The sequence below is a fragment of the Simochromis diagramma genome, unplaced genomic scaffold (genome assembly GCF_900408965.1).
Source record: "Simochromis diagramma unplaced genomic scaffold, fSimDia1.1 OVJJ01000517.1, whole genome shotgun sequence".
Taxonomy (NCBI): Eukaryota; Metazoa; Chordata; class Actinopteri; order Cichliformes; family Cichlidae; genus Simochromis; species Simochromis diagramma.
The window spans coordinates 525913-543852 of NW_024387173.1; the positions used below are offsets into that span (position 1 = coordinate 525913).

The 17940-nt window shown below is 40.1% G+C and overlaps 1 protein-coding gene across 1 annotated transcript in view; it reads right to left on the reverse strand.

Annotated features, from left to right (window-relative positions):
• LOC120744679 (carbonic anhydrase-related protein 10-like) overlaps positions 1–17940 on the reverse strand; it is a 135906-nt gene that overhangs the window by 108888 nt on the left and 9078 nt on the right. The gene's annotated exons all lie outside the window — the stretch shown is intronic.

The following is a 17940-nucleotide window of genomic DNA, read 5'->3' on the forward strand; positions in this document are numbered from 1 at the left end:
AATCTGATTCACTTAAATTTGAAAGCCTTCGTCATAATGTCTGTATACAGTAGAGAGCAATTTATCAAAAAAGGAGAAAAAAATACCTCTGAATAACACATTGTCTGTAGTTTAAAAACTTCAGTCTGTCTCAGCCAGCACGGTGAACTCAGTCAGCTAACTTAGTGAAGTGGATGTGTTAACTTATTAGCTATTAGTTTATTAACTGTTAGCAATACTATCACTGAATGCAGAGATGGGCAGTAACACATAATCCGATTACTTTTTACAAGTAACGAGTAGGGCAGGGCGATATGGCCAAAAATATATATCACGATATATAATTTCTGCGAGACAAAATACAACTCCACAACTTTACTAGAGCAAAAAAACCCATCCATTTATTTTACTTAAAGAAGCAGCTGTTTTTTTATGTGCATTAAAGCTATATAAACATTTAACAGTACAAATGCAAATTCTTTGCTGAAAGTTTAACCAAAGGCATTTTCAGTAGAAATGGGCTGACATATCCTGAGCATAACCATGTATAATATCCACTGAAGTTAAAAAGAGGTGCTTTGCAACATGAAACTGCAGTGTGCCAAATAAAAACGTCAAATAAAATAAAAACGTTTTCGGGATTGTAAGGCACATTAAGCGAAACAAAGCAGTCAGATAAATCAAACTTTATTCAACTCGTTCTTCTTGCTTCCTCCACTTCTGTACCATTGATTCATTAATGCTGTATTCTATCACAGCTGCTCTATTCCCATGTTGCAGTATATTAATGACTAACCTCGTATTGTGGATGGATTATCTCAGTTGTTCTCCTGACTGAAGTTTGGTTCGTTTACAGCATCCTGCCATAGGATTGTCTCTAACCATCAGGAACCTTCACGTTAATGTTTATTGAGTGGAAAAGTGTTAGCGTTCATCCTCCAGCTTCACTGTTTATGTTATGCTAACACAGCTGTGTCGCTAGCGATCACGTAGCACATCATTATATACCACCTAGCCCAACTTCAGTAACCCTACAAACGTCACTGCTGTGTAGTTTCCTGTCTTCATTTATGTTGGAAGTGATAGCAGAGCTGTACATTAAATTTTTTTTAGAAATATCTGTCAGAACATGCTATTTTCTGTCTCTTGCTCTTGACGAAGGCGTCGCACTTTTCTCCTTTCCTCCTCTCCCTTAGCTTCCCTGCTTAGCCTCTTGTGTCCTTGTCTAGTTTCGTGTTTTTTGAATTACTTTTCCCTGGAACACTCTCTCACAGTCTGTTCTCTAAAACCTAAAAGAGGAATTATGGATTTGATCAACTGGTCCCTGAATGCAATTGACACCCTTTTCTCAACGAGAAGTCTGGGCTTGGGTGAGCCTGAGTGCTGAAGATATCTACCTATTCGGAACCATGGTAACAGGGTTCTTGCTGATTGGAGCTGGCTTGGCCCTAACTTATCGAAGAATTAAGAAAGCAGAACCGGCTGTTCAAACCCCCACAAGGCTGCCTGCTGGGATTGAAACGATGGGACGAGGCGTGAGTTTCTCAAAATGGGCTCATTGAGTGCAGCACGGATCAGATCTTGGAGAAGCTTACGGCTCCTGAGTGCAAACTGGATTACATCTTGGAGGGGCTAGCCCAGAATAACATCTCTGAGCGCAAATTGGATCACATCTTGGAGAAGCTCACTGTGGTTGTGAGTTCTCAGAATCGGCTCTTTGAGCACAAGAATGACAACATCACGGAGCGTAAGGTTGATAACATCATGGAGAAGCTCACGGCTCTCCAACGGGAGATTGAGAGACCAGTGTTGGACTGTTAGAACAGCTTTGAAATTCTCATGAGCTGTTCGCACTAAAGTAAAAACCACCATCACTTCATGCGGATACCCCTTTGGCGCCAGCTGCGGTCTCAAGGCTGGAGCTGAACAACAACACCCTGATAACGACTGTGTTTAGACTGTTCTTCCCATTCTATGCAAGGTCACCTGGGTTGGCTGGAAGACTGTTTACTTAGCCTGGCAGGGCGAAGGACACTGTCTCAGCTGAACTCTGGACACATACACAGACACGCACACATATATATACACATGCAGATGTACACTCATCCCCCCTCCCCCTCCAGACGCCTTCGATGCTTATTCCCCTCCAATGCTGACGGTGGATCAAGGAGACCAGCGGTTATGCTGCAGGCCCGGATGCACTGTCTACACTGGCTGTCTCTCACCCTTTACCCATCCCTGTTGCTTGTCATGTGTTTCTTTGGTGTATTAAGAGTTTTTTCATGTGCTATGTCCATAGGTGTTTTTTTTCTGTTCTCAAACTGATCTCCCTGTTGGAGCTCAGTCTAGGGGGAGTTATTTTTTTCTCCTCATGTGGTGCTTTTTCCATTGTTATACCTCTCTGACCTGTCTTCCCCATGTGATGTTTTTGTGTAATGTATGTATGGTCGGAGGGTAAGATGGCGTCGCCATTGCGCGCAATAGGTCGGCAGCCTTAACATGAAATTTCCCCTTGTGGGACTAATAAAGGTATATCAAATCAAATCAAATATCATGCTTAGGTAACTAGCGAAACTAGCGCGCTAACTTCCGCTAATTTCTGCTAACTTCTAACTCCGTTAAATGTAATGAATTCTGTTTTCATGTATGCCTGGATGTTAAACATCATAGTTGCACCTGGTAAAGCAGCAATGCTGATCGTTTTATTAAAGATGAAAGAATTTAGACAGTTTTTAACTCTCAGTGATGTTCGTTTGACTTCGGGACCTTAAAGGAAGGAGTTTAGGACCCAGATTGCTCCCAGATTTACGAGCACCTTAGTCCAACAAATACGGCAATAATGACGGCCCACTTGCATGTTCTACAGAAAAAATGTGCTTTGTTGTGTGTCTGACGGACAAACACCAAACCAGTTAAGTTGCACCATTTTTGCAAACCAATTCTGCTTCATCCGTTTCACTCAACATCCTGCTTTCCCCATTCTCATTGTCTGTTGCCACCGTGCTTTTTCGCCACTGCGCATGCGCATTTTACCCATATTCTATCGCGATATTTCATTTTCTTATCGTTGCCTAGCATTGTACCGGTATTACCGTGAACGGTATAATATGGCCCAGCCCTAGTAACGAGTAATGTAAGGGATTACTATTGCAAAAAAGGTAATTAGATTACTGTTACTTTCCCGTAAGCTCCTGAAGCATTTGAGGTGTCGGAATGTGGAAATTTCAACATCGCTTGAAAAAACTGCCAGCTAGCAACGTCCCTCTCACCAGTAGGATAACTGATTTTTAGCCAATTACAAGTTGAATCTGGTAGTTGGGGTTGTTAGCTAAGATACCGTCATTAAGAAGCGGCACAACTAATGTGTCTATGCGAGCTAATTTGGGATGTGCACCGCTGGCCCGGCCATTTATTTTTTTTAATGCACCTTCTCAGATTAATTCACTGCGTGTCTTGCCCAGGGCTGGACTGCGACAAAAAAATCAGCCCGGGCATTTTGACTAGAGACTGGCCCACCAGGTATTATAGGAAAAGCCATAAAGCCTTTGAAAGAAAACAAACGCTGTTGTGATAGTGATGTACACTGTCTTGTTGGTATATGTATGATTTCTAACGTGGTACATCAGATAAAAACTTTGGTTGTAAGATTCAGATAATTATTTAATAAAAGTGATACATTTTAAAAGAGAATAAGAAAGAAAAGTATTTGTGCCCCCCTTTCCCTGTTAATGCCCTACCTGCCCCCCCGGCAAAACTGGTGCTAGATCCACCCCTGCACAGTTACCAGCTATCGGCTACTTAGAAAAGGATCCTGGTGTTATTTGTCTCTCAGAAACAGTTCATAACTTCCCTTCAACTCATTCATGTCATCTAAAAGGTAAACCTGTTTCTCCATCACCTGTTCAGCTCTGATGATTCAGTAAGGACATCTCCTGGTTTCATCTTCATGTTTCCCTCTCACCACATATCCAAACCGACATCACGACCAGCAGCTTTTACAGCTGTGGCTCCAGCAAACATCAGCTGATACTAGAAGTTAATATTAAATAAATTCTAACAACAGCTGATCAACTTAAACATGCTGCTGTTGTTTAGCGTGACATCCACTGGTTTCCTCTTTCTGGCACAAAGTGGGCGATAAACAAACAAGAGAGAAAAGCCGATCAGCTGATCATTGATCAGTTTCATGACTGAATGAGAGAAGAAGAGGCAGCTGACAGCGTAAAGACACAGAATAAATCCAGCTTTGTGTCTTTTTTCATTCTAGCTGAAGTACAGGACAAACTTTGTTTCTTTTCAGCTCAATTCGAAACACGTAATATTTTCTCTGAATACAGGACGATTCCGTTTTTTAGGGGACTGTTGGCAACTCTATAATAACTAACCTTATGAACAAAATGAAGTTCACTATCAGTAGCACCCACCCAGCAGTATATAAACTCCGTCATGCTAGCTAGAATGCAGTCCGAGTTATTGTAACTGACTGTAAAAAGTCAGCACAACGAAAATAAACTCCACCTAAACTTGGTTTATATCTGACCCAGATAGACTGAAGGTTATAACTTCTTACCTGAAGTTCAGTTCACCTGATACTCGGACCGGCGGCCGCCTCGGGTCTCTGCTCCTCCTGCCTCCCCTTTCGCTCATCCACCTGGCCTCTTGTGGCAGCTCCGCCATAGCCACCACCAAACAACTGAGTTATTTTTACACATCTGCCAGCATCTGGTCAATCCACCAGCTTTCATTGTTTATACAGTTATAAAAAAAAATAAAAAATCATCGGCCCATTGGCCCACCGGGCGTGCCATCAGTTAACCCTTCCCAGGGTTGTATGATTGCTAAATGTTACCGTTCCAATAATACAGTTCTAATAATAAAGGTTTTATTGCTAATCAGTAATATGTTCTTTTATTTTTTCATTTACATTGACACCCTGTTAAAGTTTAAAATCTATAGCTTTTCGAAGCATCTGGATTAAAGCAGTCCATTAATTCAATCCAATTCAATTAAATTCAATTTTATTTATATAGCACCAACCCACAACAACAGTCATCTCAAGGCACATAATGTTATGAAGGCAAAGATCCTACAATATTACAAAGAAACCTCAATAGACAATAGACAACCCCCTATGGGCAAGTATTTTGTTGGCAGTGAGAAGGAAAAACTCCCCTTTAAAAGGAAGAAACCTGGCTCCGGGAGGGGTAGCCATCTGCCACAACAGGCTGGGAGCCGGACAGGACAGGAAATTCATGACCAAGTGGATGATGGAAAACCAGACCAGTCAAGGCCTCATTCACCCATGCTTACTCCAAGCCAAGCTAAGTTGTTATATAAAAAAAACATTAAAAAAGGTGTTTCTCCATCTCTCTGGCAGCCAGCTTAACAGCAACTAAAGTTTACAGTCAGGCATATTTGTTTACCCAGTTCTTTAAAATTCAGGCTTCTGTGTTTCTGGTGACTAATTTTTTAATAATTTTAATAGCTATAAAAACACTTAATTACATTACTAATTAATCAAATCTTGTTTTAATTGTTGATATCAGGTTAGTTTCCAGAGTCTGGCTAACTTTAGCAGTGCTAGAAGCAGTAGCCTTGGTTTCTTCCATGGAAGAATGGAAGAAACCAAAATATTGATACACCTGGCTTGAACCGCTTGACTGTATTCCATCATTGTGAAAAAGTGACAGTTTTTATTTATTTATTGTTAAGCTTTAAGGTACTGCATTGCTTTAATCCAAATAGTAAATTTTCACAAAACAGTATAAGAACAAAAGACAATGTATTTAGTGGGTTTAGGTTATTTTTCTATCTAGAGTCGGGTTGAACTGCTGAATTTTTATACATTCAGTGTGAAGCTTAACAACATCCAATATGATCTGTGTTTTAACCATCCCAGTTACATGAGATAGCTTCGATATAGATTTCAGTTGAAGACGTGGAGACGTACGAAGACCAACTAAATAGATCAACCCAGTGGTGGTTTTCAGCTACTAAATCATTATTTCTACAGACAACTTACTTTTTCTATAAAACCTCTAGGGTTATGCATGAAGTGACACATTTTTTATACTATATTTAGCATATTTTAGCTTTTTTTGTTTTAGATTCAAAATGTCATTTACAAGAATGCCCTGGCCCACCACAGTCAGCAGCTCAATCAGAAATAGTTACGATACACACAATATGCACACAGCAAATAATTAATGGAATATTTAATGATGTGAAGAAACATCAGGATTAAAAACCAAACAACAAAGCCCATTAGAATGAAAACAGGAGCAGTAGTGATCAGGTATAAGATGTGCAGTCAGATGTGATTAGAGCTGACTGCATTCATTCAGCAACACCGTCTCCACGAGACTTAGTCAGCCTTTCATTGTAATTTTTTCTTACAGTATTGCAGGAGGGAGAGATTCAGAGTATGAACTACGAGTACGTAGTTATAGACTGATTAGGCTAAACTTTCCTTTTCAACAAAGCAGATAGACTGGATCAGGTGACCCTGTATCTTCCCTCAGCTACGCTGAAACAGGCCTAGGCTTCTGGGGGCTTCTGGGGGCTGATGCACTGACTGTTTCTTGTTCACTGAGTGGTTCTCCTCCTGTCCTGCTCCCATCACTCCCATTATGTTGTGGCAGATAGCTGCCCCTCACTGAGCCTGGTTCTGTCAGAGGTTTCTTCCTGTTTAAAGGGAGTTTTTCCTTCCCACTGTTGCCAAATGTTTGCTGAAGGAGGATCAATTGATTGTTGGGGTTTTCTCTGTATTATTGTAGGGTCTTTTATAATATTAAGTGCCTTAAGGTGACTGTAGCTGTGATTTGGCACTAAACAGAAAAAAACTCAAATTCAATTGAACTGAACTGAAATAAATTATTGATTCTTAGCAGATAATACGATGTTTCATGTTACAGTACCTTTGCAGTGACAATGCTAATGTTACTATCTGGACTGACATATGCTTTTGGTGTCTGTGCCACTTAACTCTATGGTTAAAAAGTCTATATTATGTTTAAGTGCTCAGACAGTTTTGTATCTTAAAGCAAATAAAGAAATTAATTCCACAACTGCTTCATGGATCCCGCAACTAACGACTGGAATTAAACTTTAAACTTATGCATCAGATTTTCTGGTTTAACCTAATTTTAAGTAGTACAAAACAATTTGAGCATATTATCTTTAATTTGTTGCAAGGTCACAGGTTCAAGCCCCATACCAACCTGCACATTCACCATAAGATTACAGCTGCAGCTATGATGGAAAATGGTTCAGAAAATGCACCCTAATGACACACTTTGTACCTGGCAAGCTACCTCATCTCATCTCAGCTCTGCTGGATTACACTATATTATATTAGATGATGAATCCAGTGAAATCTTTAACTACGGCAAACAGGTCGTCTCAGAGAGCACATGCCCGTCCATTACAGCGGCCTGCGGCAGCCCAGCTAAATAAGAACAAATAGCAGAGGTGCCATAATCACCCCCTGCATTAGCTCTAATGTTGTTACTGCGGTGAGTAATTGCAAGAAATGTAGCGGGCAGCCATCAGGCATGGAGAATGTGGATATGTAATGATATCAGGAGATTATTGAGATTGAGTAGCATAACTTCATTCCCATACTCAGTCTTTTATGTCTTTTCCCGCTCTCTCTCACACCTCTCTCTTTCCCTCTCTCTCGCTTGCTCACACACACACACACACACACACACACACACACACACACACACACACACACACACACACACACAGCCTGTCCTTTAGTTCCATCTAAAATTGCTCATATCTCCTCTACTGCGTGAGAGAAATGTAGTTTCCTCCTCCACCTCCTCCTCTTCCCCTGATCTCGCTACTTCACTTCATTTTTCCCTCTCCCCCTTGTCTCTTGTGACTCTGAGTCTCTGCACTGTGTGTGAGAGACAGATTTTATAAAGAAAGAGTAAGCAAGTAGGAAGCAGAAGTAGGAAAACTGCATGACAATGACATCGACAGAAAAATCTATGAGTAAAAGCAATGTTTGTGCATGAGGGTGAAAGAAAGAAAAACGAAAGAGAAAGAGAGAAAGAAAGAAATAAAAAGTGGCAGGGGCTCCTCTGATCACTAGTGTGGTGTCCTACTTACTCTGCAGCACACCCAAATAACAACCCGGAACTGTGATGTTACAGTATATAACCAGCATACACACTTACAAACACAGACACAGTGAACATCATTACATCGTGTACAGGCACACGCCTCCATCTTTACAATACTAAAATAACACAAGAGGTGTGACATATATATATAAGTTGCACAAACACCTCAGTGGAGGTGACACCGTCTGTTTTGTTTTGTTCATGTTTTAGTGACCTTTAAGTCACTCCAACATTGTACACTTTATTTGAGTAAATAACACCCTAATTAGAATTAGAAGAAGAAATGTTGTGGCGAGTCTTTGTGACAAAGGAGCACTCGGGTTCCTATTCCTTATGAAGCTGCAGCTACAAAGATGCGTTCATAGACGTGTGATATGCATATTGCTGATGTATCCCAGTGAACATTTTTCCGTGGCTCCATTTGAAAAACTCCTTGAGAAAATGCAGTGGGGACTCTTAAACCCGTAACCTGCTCTGTTGGCAATAAACACTGAGAGAACAAAGAATTTGAATGGCAATTATTTTTTTGATGGCTTTGCTTTGAAAAGCATTAACAGATAGACTGTTGCTATGAAGATGGAATAGAAGGGATTTTTTTCCCTCTGCTGTGATAAATGGAGTGCATTTGGTGGTTGACAAATTCTGACTCCATACAGCCATTTCTACACAGAACTCATTTATTAAGGCACCTCACGCATTACTCCTCTTACGGTTCTGTGGAACCGAAAACTGTTGATTCATTAGTCAAGGTGTTGCTAACTGGCAGCATAAGTTGATGATCTCGTGTTGCCAGATTTCACCTACCAGCAACTAAAACTCTGCTACTTGCATGCAAACCCTGCCTGTGGTGAACTTGTGCAAAATAATATATCAAAGATGTGTTTGTGTAGGCCAACTTAAAGTGACTAATACCTCGGAGTGGATACTGTATGTGTTAGCGTGATCTCCTTGCGATGGACTGGTGACCTGTCCAGGGTTTACCGGCGTATCTGTATAGCGCCAGTTCATCATAGCACAATACTCATCTCAAGGTTCTTTAGGCTCGGGCCACACAACCAGAAAACCCTGCGTTGCAAGCTCCAATTATAGAAATCATACATGCCCTCTAGCAAGCTCTGTGACATTTTGGGGGATTTAGTCTGAAGTTCCACAGCCGTTACCCAAACCTTCTAGTCTATTTGAAGTCGCAGTTGTAACAGGTACCAACTGGAGCTGCTTTAACTTCCAGCTCCACCTGGGGATTCCTAGCAGTTCCTGAGCCAGCAGAGAAATATAATTCCTCCAGTCTGGGGCTGGTTCTGGGGCCTTCACCCAGGTGGATAGACAAGGGAATTCACATCAAGTACCTTGTAGGCTTCCTCAATGTGGAGGAGAAGCAGTTTTACTCTGGGCTCTTATAGTGGATTTTAAAGAATAAGCTTGGTCCATCTAGTTATCTAATTTGATAATTTGCTCATGTTCATGACTCTGTTCTTGTAGTTGTTACCATAATATGCCATATGCTCCCCGTTTTGTGAACAAAATTCCAAGAAGCTTTAAGTCCTTCACCTCCCCACCTTCATCTGAAGGAAACACGCCTGCCTCTTTCAAGTAGAGAAGCACTTTGGTGATGTTGAGCATTCCAGCTGTATGACTGTCAAGTTAGTACTGAAGGACCTTGTGCGATGATGCCAAAAGGACATCACTGCATCCCCATCATGTTTCTTTCCTAACTTACACTAGACCTTGAAATTCTGTCCATAAATAGGAAGCAGAGTGTTTTAATAGCCTCACATAGTGCCTGCAGACAGCCGTGTTGATAATAAAATTATTACAATTTAGACTTCCGACTCGGATTTCACTGCAGAATGCCTTGCTTAAAGTGCTGTAAGAATTTATTTAGAAAAGAGACACCATTTTAAGGTAGAGGTAGTCAGACAGGTTTCTATAATATGTCACAGGCTTTATGGAAGGCTGTAATTTTCCTGGAACTTTAAATGTGACCCAAAGTGCAAAATTGTAAAAATATACCTTTCATTTGTTCTTCCTCTCTTTCCCGTTGTTAAATTTGCCTTTAATCACCTCCTCGCTGCAGCTACCGAGAGCTAAAAGGTAGACTCTCAATTCCCTGAGCTCTCCTTTCTTTCCTCACCACCCGGCCCCCTCACTTTAAGGTGGTCTCACACACACATGCGCATGCACAGTTAGAGCTACTGTTGAGATCCATCAGCAGGAAAGGGCAGCTCCCCTGAGCTTTTGCTTTTCTTCTTTCCTCTATTCTTCACCCGCTCCTCAGACTTTTTTCCCTGTCTTTCTTCCCTCCGTCCTTTCAGCTCCTCATATCAAGGCAGGCCCAGAAACACATACAATGACAAAGTGAGAGAAACCACACGAACATGGTGTCTCGCTAGCTTCCTGTCATGTTGCCATAACATAATTCAAGTGTCATCAAGACCTCACAACACTTCATTTGCATTTGCTTGATCTCTATTCCAAGCATAGAGGAAGCCAATCAAAACATGGCCGTGGATGGGCTCTTCCTGAATGAAATGCAGACTGCAGAGTTAGCAGGGGAGACATGGAACTTATTCTCCTGACTCAAATAATTTACCTGGCATTTGCTTAAGAAAAGACCAATTATTATTTAAAGGTCTTCCTTGACTTTCTGTATGTCTAAAGCAAAAACAGATATTGTTGGCTATGTCCTCTTAGAGGGATGTAGCAAAAAATGAGGTACTTCACAAAGGAAACACACACGTTGCCACTTCTAACAGAAAATATGTGTGTTGGAGAATGGCAGCTTGACAGTTTATTCAGTTTGCTGCACGGAGCCAAGGAACTGGAAGTTTAAAAGGAATACAGAAACCAGTCTCACCAGTTTGCAGGCAAAAAAATAAATAAATACACATTTATAGCACAGCAGATTCTTTTTGAAGAATTCAGATTTGAAAAAAATGAAAGGATTTAGTACGGGTGTAACGAAGTTTGAGTTTATTTGAAGAAGGTTCAAAATGGCAGAGCTGAATGTAATTTTTATTTCTTATTGCAAAAGAGATACATCAAATCAAGTGTTTACCTCATTTATCCTTCCACTGTAGAGTGTATTCACATAAACAGGACATTTAAATAATTTGAGACTGCGTTTAAATCTTCCAAAAAGACATACAAGAGAATAACATGTGGTGTGTGCTGTGTGATACTATACTACTAAGAATGTTGAGCCTTAGTGTGAGTGAAAATTTAGTATTTTCAGGTATCGTCTGTTAATTTACATTAAATTGCAATAAAAGGTGGCAGACTAAATGCTGACGTTGATGCAGTGTTCCATCTTTTATATACAGTCTATGGTAACACCGCAGTGATAATCTTATAATGCTGTGCCACTAAAGGAACAATAAGGTACTTTTGTATCTCGATTCGCTGTGCTTACATGTTCAAAGGTTTTAAGTACAACACTGTTAATTATTCCATTGGATCTCTTATTTGTAGCAGACTGTAACTGAGAATGATGGGAATGTCCTAAGTTATTAACCTAAGTGGGCAGAAGAAAAAAGCTCTTCTAGTCTTTGGAAGCTTTTCAAAGAATGAGATAAATTAATGTGATAAACTACTTTTCCTATGGTATCCAATTGAAGTTCAGAAATATACTGAAATTTGAAAATAAAAATGTCAACCTCAGAGTGGAACTAGAGCAAAGGTCAGAGATTCATCAGAGATGAACAAAGAATATCTGCTTTGGTGTGATGAAAATCTGTTATACACATGTTTAAATATTTCCAAAGATCAACAGACTCAAACTTTTAGCCCCAGAATCAGTCGACATAGCTAAGAAAATTAACTGAAGTAACACAAGCAGAGATTTCCTGACTTAGCCTGCAGTATGAGTCATACTCAAAAAGTCTTTAAATCTCATAGTTCTTATAACAGGTTTCTCTCCTTGGACTGATAAAGGCCCATTTCAATTACATGCTTGTGTTTGCAGACTCCAATCCACAGCGCAGATAACCCTGACGAACTCATACTCAGACTTTAGGAAGAACGACCCCAGAGCCGTAGAAGATAAATGGGACTCACCATGGCTACAAGTAGTCATTTTATAACATAAGTAGCTGAACACAAGTTTCCATTCACTGTTCACTGAGTTCCCCTTATTTACCCAGGATGAGCATTTAGTCATATTACTGTTACTATTTTACTGCACTGTAGAAAGATCTGAAATCATTCTGACATATATACTGCACAAAATTCAAGATTCTCACAATGACACTCCCTGACTAAACTAATAATATTTTATTCAGTTTTTTTGATATGAACCATAGTTTTGACTGCTGCTGTCAAAACAAGCCAAAGTTAACATTAAAAAGGTCCACGTTAACCTAAACCAAAATCCAATCAAGTCATTTTCATCCCCAAACAAAAATTAAAATTACTTATATAAAATAAGAAGAATAAAATCAGAAAATAAAGCTAACAGTAGAAATCAGGACTCTGACATTTTGTTCCACGCAGGATACAAACATCAGTCAACTGGTATTTATAGACCTACAAAGTCTGTATTAAAAAGCTGGAGGTGGCATTAAGTAGCAGCGTTACCCGCTGGGAAAACCTGCGTCTTGCACTTTGTCTTGCTCTTTTCCCCCACCTGCTTTCAGGTGCAGTATATGTAATAAAAACTAATTGGTCAGCGTTTGGAATGGAGATACAATTTACATGTGTATGTCCTATGGGTAATTATCTGAGGGCCATAAAGGTCCATATGTGCCCCTAAGCAGTAAAAGGTAAATGTGTACACCATCTTCACTATATTTTAAGGCACCCCTGCACTAGATGGTCAGAGTTAGCAATTAGCTGGAGTACAGGAGTATTTGACAAAACAAAAGGTTATGCTATGAATTTTTGAGTGTGCAAAATGTGTCATTTTTTGTTAACAGGTTTAATGTAAAATCTTTAATTTGATACTTGCTAATGACTTTAGCTACAGTGCGTCTTCACTGCTACCACACAAATTACAGTATCAGTTGGATCATTAATTTACAGCACATTTTGAGTCATCTCTGTTTTCTGCATTGCTGTCATAGGTGAAAGTCTGCTCTGTTACTCTTTAGAAGAATAATCTTAAAACTTGTGATTTCAGTTTTTGTTCACGCTCAGACAGGCTGCTTGAGTCTGTTTGCTTTTAGCTTATTGCTAGTCTTCCACATTAAAGATGAAATACACCAAGACCAACATGGTGTTTTCTGTTACCATGACATTTTAGGTTAGTGTGACCTACAAAATATAACCTCTGTCTATTTTCCACATGTCCACTTAAATGTTCACTGAGGAAATGGCCTTATCAGCCATCGTCAACCACTGCACACAGTCCAGGTTTCCTCTGGCTCTGAATGGCCCTCAAGATGTGAGCAAATTCAAATGAATGACAGCAACATCTCTTGGCCACTCAGGCTAGAATGAAGACTGAGCTGCAGGGAACAAGCAAAAGGAGAGAAATGAGCAGGATAACAAAGAAAGAGACGGAGAGAAAAGGATGGGTGACTGGGCCAGAATCTGGATATGCTGGAGAAAAGGAGACAGGAAAATAAGAGCAGAGGCAAACGAAACGCAGACGAGTGGACCAGCCATAAGCATAGGGGAAACCAAGGAATGAAGGAGGAGGAGAGAAGCTGAAAGGGCAGAGGAGATGAGAGAGAATAAAGCCAAGGGGAGGGAGAAGATGAAAGGAGAAAGGGAGACAACCAAACACAGATGTGATCAAATATATATAAGAAATGTACAACGAAAGGATGAACCTGGCGCCCCTTAGAGTCTGATGCAAGGAAAGAGAGATGGGGAGAGAAAGCATGAGAGAAAGTTGAAGCCTAATGCTCACCGAATAACTAATGCAAATATCAAATTGACTGTTTAATGAGTTCATATTTTTAGGTTGATTCAGAAGCACATTGTAAAACATACCTTATCATTATATTAAAGTGAAATCTCATTGTTAGATCACTTTGAAACCTATAAAAATTAGTTGTTCTAACTTGACGTCCTTTGAATTGAAAGCATAATTGCAATGCAAAGACACTGCGAGCAGCTTAAAGCCGTCTTTGTAATGACTGGTATAAAAGAAAGGAACGGCTGCAGCTGAAAATCCTTCAAACATAATTAGTTTTTCTGGGTTGGAATCAGTATAAGTGAAAATACAACAGCTTTACACAACTGGCCATATAAACCACTCAAGCATTACAGCAATATCAACTGTGATATTGGCTCCGTGTGAGAGGCCAGATCACCTTTGACCCCTTGGAGGCAGGAACTCTGAGGACTGTTTTGTCGTGCCATTGCAGCAGATTCTTTGGATCCTGTGGGTTGTGGGGTGGATCATCCTTGTTATGCCACTTCTAAAGAAGGCTCAGTCAGCCTGGGCTGGGTCACGCACCTCGGGCTCTCTTTCATGTTTCTTGAGTCGCGCTTTAACAGTTTTTGCGGCATTTTGGTACATATCGTCTTGCTGGGAGAGGCTGCTGTTGCCATGGGTGTGTTTGTGTGTGCTTGGCTTGTAACTGTATTTATGTGGGTGGTAGGTGTCAAAGTAACTTACACGTGAATGCCAGGACCCAAGGTTTGCCAGCAGAACATTGCATTGTAACTGGTAGTCAGTATTTTTCTACTGCAAAAGTGCTTTAATGTTAAGATTGATTGGAACTGAACTACCAGAAACAGTGGCACAAGTAGCATATTTCAAATCAAACCAAAAACTAGAACGCTTCAAAAATATTTTTAACTAGGCTAAACCACCAAATAAATATCCAATCAGAATACTGCTTAATATTGTTAGAAGAAAGTAAAAGAAGATAATTTGTTACAGTTTATCATTATCAATGCTTTTTTTTTCTCTGTAGTTTTTTCACACTAAAAACTACTTTTGGGTGCTTGGTTAGCAGAGACGGATGTGCCTCACTTTTACCATAACCAGGTCTGAAAAGGACGCCTTGTACCACCAGTGCAATAATATACATCCTGGGAATGAGAACAGGCTCTTGCTTCTTTTTACTTCAAAAATCGATATAGGGTAATCAGTTTACTCAGGGCTATGTGAACATTTGCTTTTTGCTTTAACTTGGAGATCTAGCGGGCTACGCCAGTTAACCAATCTCCAGCTTCGAATAAGTCACATCTGATGATTCATTAACTGTTCATTTTGACAGTCATTTCTAGCTTGCTGAGCCAAGTATGGATGCAAAAAATAAGTACCGTTTAAATTATGTGACATCTTGCTGGCGTTCCTGGTGGATATGAGATTATTTTCTCAGTATAGGTGCTGTTGGTTGAACCTGTGAAGTGGAGTGGAGGACCAGAGATACTTGTTGCCATATACGTCTGCCAAAGGCTCTCCGGTGTTGCATGGTTTCTGCGGTGCATACTGTATCTCGTGTTATATTTAGTTTTGTATTTTACGGTGCCAAAGAAATAGCACATGAGCTAACCACAGTAGCAATGCCAGACTCCTTCCTCTCTGCCTCCCCTTATCTGTTATTCTGAAAATCTCAGTGTTTACGACAAAGTAGCCCAGTAGTTGGCTCATTTGTGCTCCCTACAAAATCTGGTGGAGCATCTCACAGTAATCTCACTCTAGAGGCTATATGAATTTGTGTTTCTCTTTAGAGGTTGCAGACACCCATCTCAGTCCATTTTCCTTTTGAAAAACACCCACAGCTGTGTCCCTCTCTTATCTCAGCCTGTGTATCTCATGAGGGTGCAAAGGTGATCACAGCAAATACGCACAAGATGACAGTGAACTGAGTTTTGAATACCATTCCATTTTCTTTCTTTTTTTCTGCTGACTACATTCCCACTTTACTCTCCAAAAACAGCTTGAAGCAGGCATTTCTCCTGTGCTGGCACAGCACTCACACAAAGCAAGAAGAAAGGTGCCATGTGAAAGTAGATCGAGGGTGAAAAAGCAGTAGTCAAAGTCGGGCTACGCTCGCTGATGTGATGAGCCTACTGACAGTCTCAAATTTCCCAGAAGGCAATTCACACATGCACACACACAATCACACTTCTTCATTTGGAATTATTTCAGTCTCATTCTAAAACAGGAGGCGCAGCATCTAAAAGCACGACTCTTGCACGAGCATGAAAGTCCAACTCCAAATTAAACTCAGCTGATTTCAAAGTAATTATAAAATTATCCCAGCTCCTTCTACACGTGCAGAGGCACAGCGAGGAAGATCAGCTGCAGTGCCTCGGCAACTCCATTACCTTGGCTCGAGTTAATTAATTGCATGTGACAGGCAGAAGTATAAAGGTGAATGAATGTGCCCCTCATCTACATCATCTCCCAAGTCATTTACTAATACAGTCTGTGATCGCTGCCCCTGATGTCAACACGAAAAGAATGTTGATGTTGAAAGATACTGAAAAACCCTGCATCACGTTGAGTGATGAAATCTCTCCAGTAGCTACAGACAGCATCGACACCAGAGTGAAGAAGAAAAAAGGGAATGTGTGACTACAAGGACAATAAGCTTCAAACCCATTATTTCTGGGTCATGTTAGTAAAGCATTGGATCGTACATATAGGTGTGCTTTCCCTTTTCTCACGTTACAGAAAAAAAAATCACTTACATGCATTAAAAACATTTGTACCAGGATCAAAGAAAAAAAACCACATGGGGCTGCTTGAATCTTTTAAAAAGGACCTCAAATCAACACGCGACTCTTCATTATTATGTAGAACAACAACCAGTACATATTAAAATTCTTCAAGACCTTTTTTGTCATTATTGTTAATGACTATTCTGTTTGTTTATGATTTCCTTCTTTGACTATTGTGCAGTCAAACACAGGCAGCCCCTTTTCTTTCACTCTTTGCAGCGACAGTAAAGGCATTCATTCACTCATTATACATATTAAAGACACAGCAGGCTTCCGTCATGAATGCATAAAAATAAAAGTAACTGTAGATTTCAGTGTGTGCTTGTTTGTCGGAGTCAAAACTTAATAAATTGAGTGAACTCAGCACGTGCTATTCAGACAGAAAGACATGAAGCAAAAGGACTGCAGGAAGTGAAAGGAAAGCCACTTGTTGCTGCTGAATTAGCCTTTCAGCTGTTTTTTAAAGAAAAAACAAGTTATTGCTTATGTTAACAAAAAAAATAGTAAAAATGTAACTTACAAAAAAAGGCGCTCCTTCCTACCCAGGGTAAACTTGAAAAAGATGTTGAAAACACAACTTTCCTCAAAACAATGTGAAGATATGGCTTAAAAATTGAAAAGTAAAAGGCCATCTTTTAAGATCACCAAAAAGACATTTAGAAAAAGACAGCCCTTTTCATCCAAGTTTCTTTGAAAAGATAAAGGGCACACTTCCTCCTCAACAGCTCTGCAGACTCCTCAGGCAAACAGCAGATTCAGCCAAAGACCTTCCTGTGATGTGACCTTGTTAAACACTACATCACAATGCTGTTGTAGCATGTGGGAACCATAAGTTGTGATTGTCCCGAGGCTTGTACAAATGAGCTCCCCGTTCAGCACACACTGAGCAGAACCACATCAGAATAAATGTACATATGCATTTAATATTTTAACAAATGCTGCTGAGTAACATTACCGTGTATAACTGGAGTGGATGTCTAACACCACCTCACAGCCAAAAAAGCTTGTTCTTTTTAAAAAGAAGGAAACATAAAATGTGTTTGTAATTTTATAAAAAATATAGTTAGGTGTCTAATTAAATGTAGCATTACTTTAGTAGCCCCCAAAGTCAAGCTTAGCATCAATCCTGGTGGATCAGCTGACACCTTTCTCCATATCCAATTGATAAATTTCATATATGGCCAACTCTTTGACCTGCTTTAGC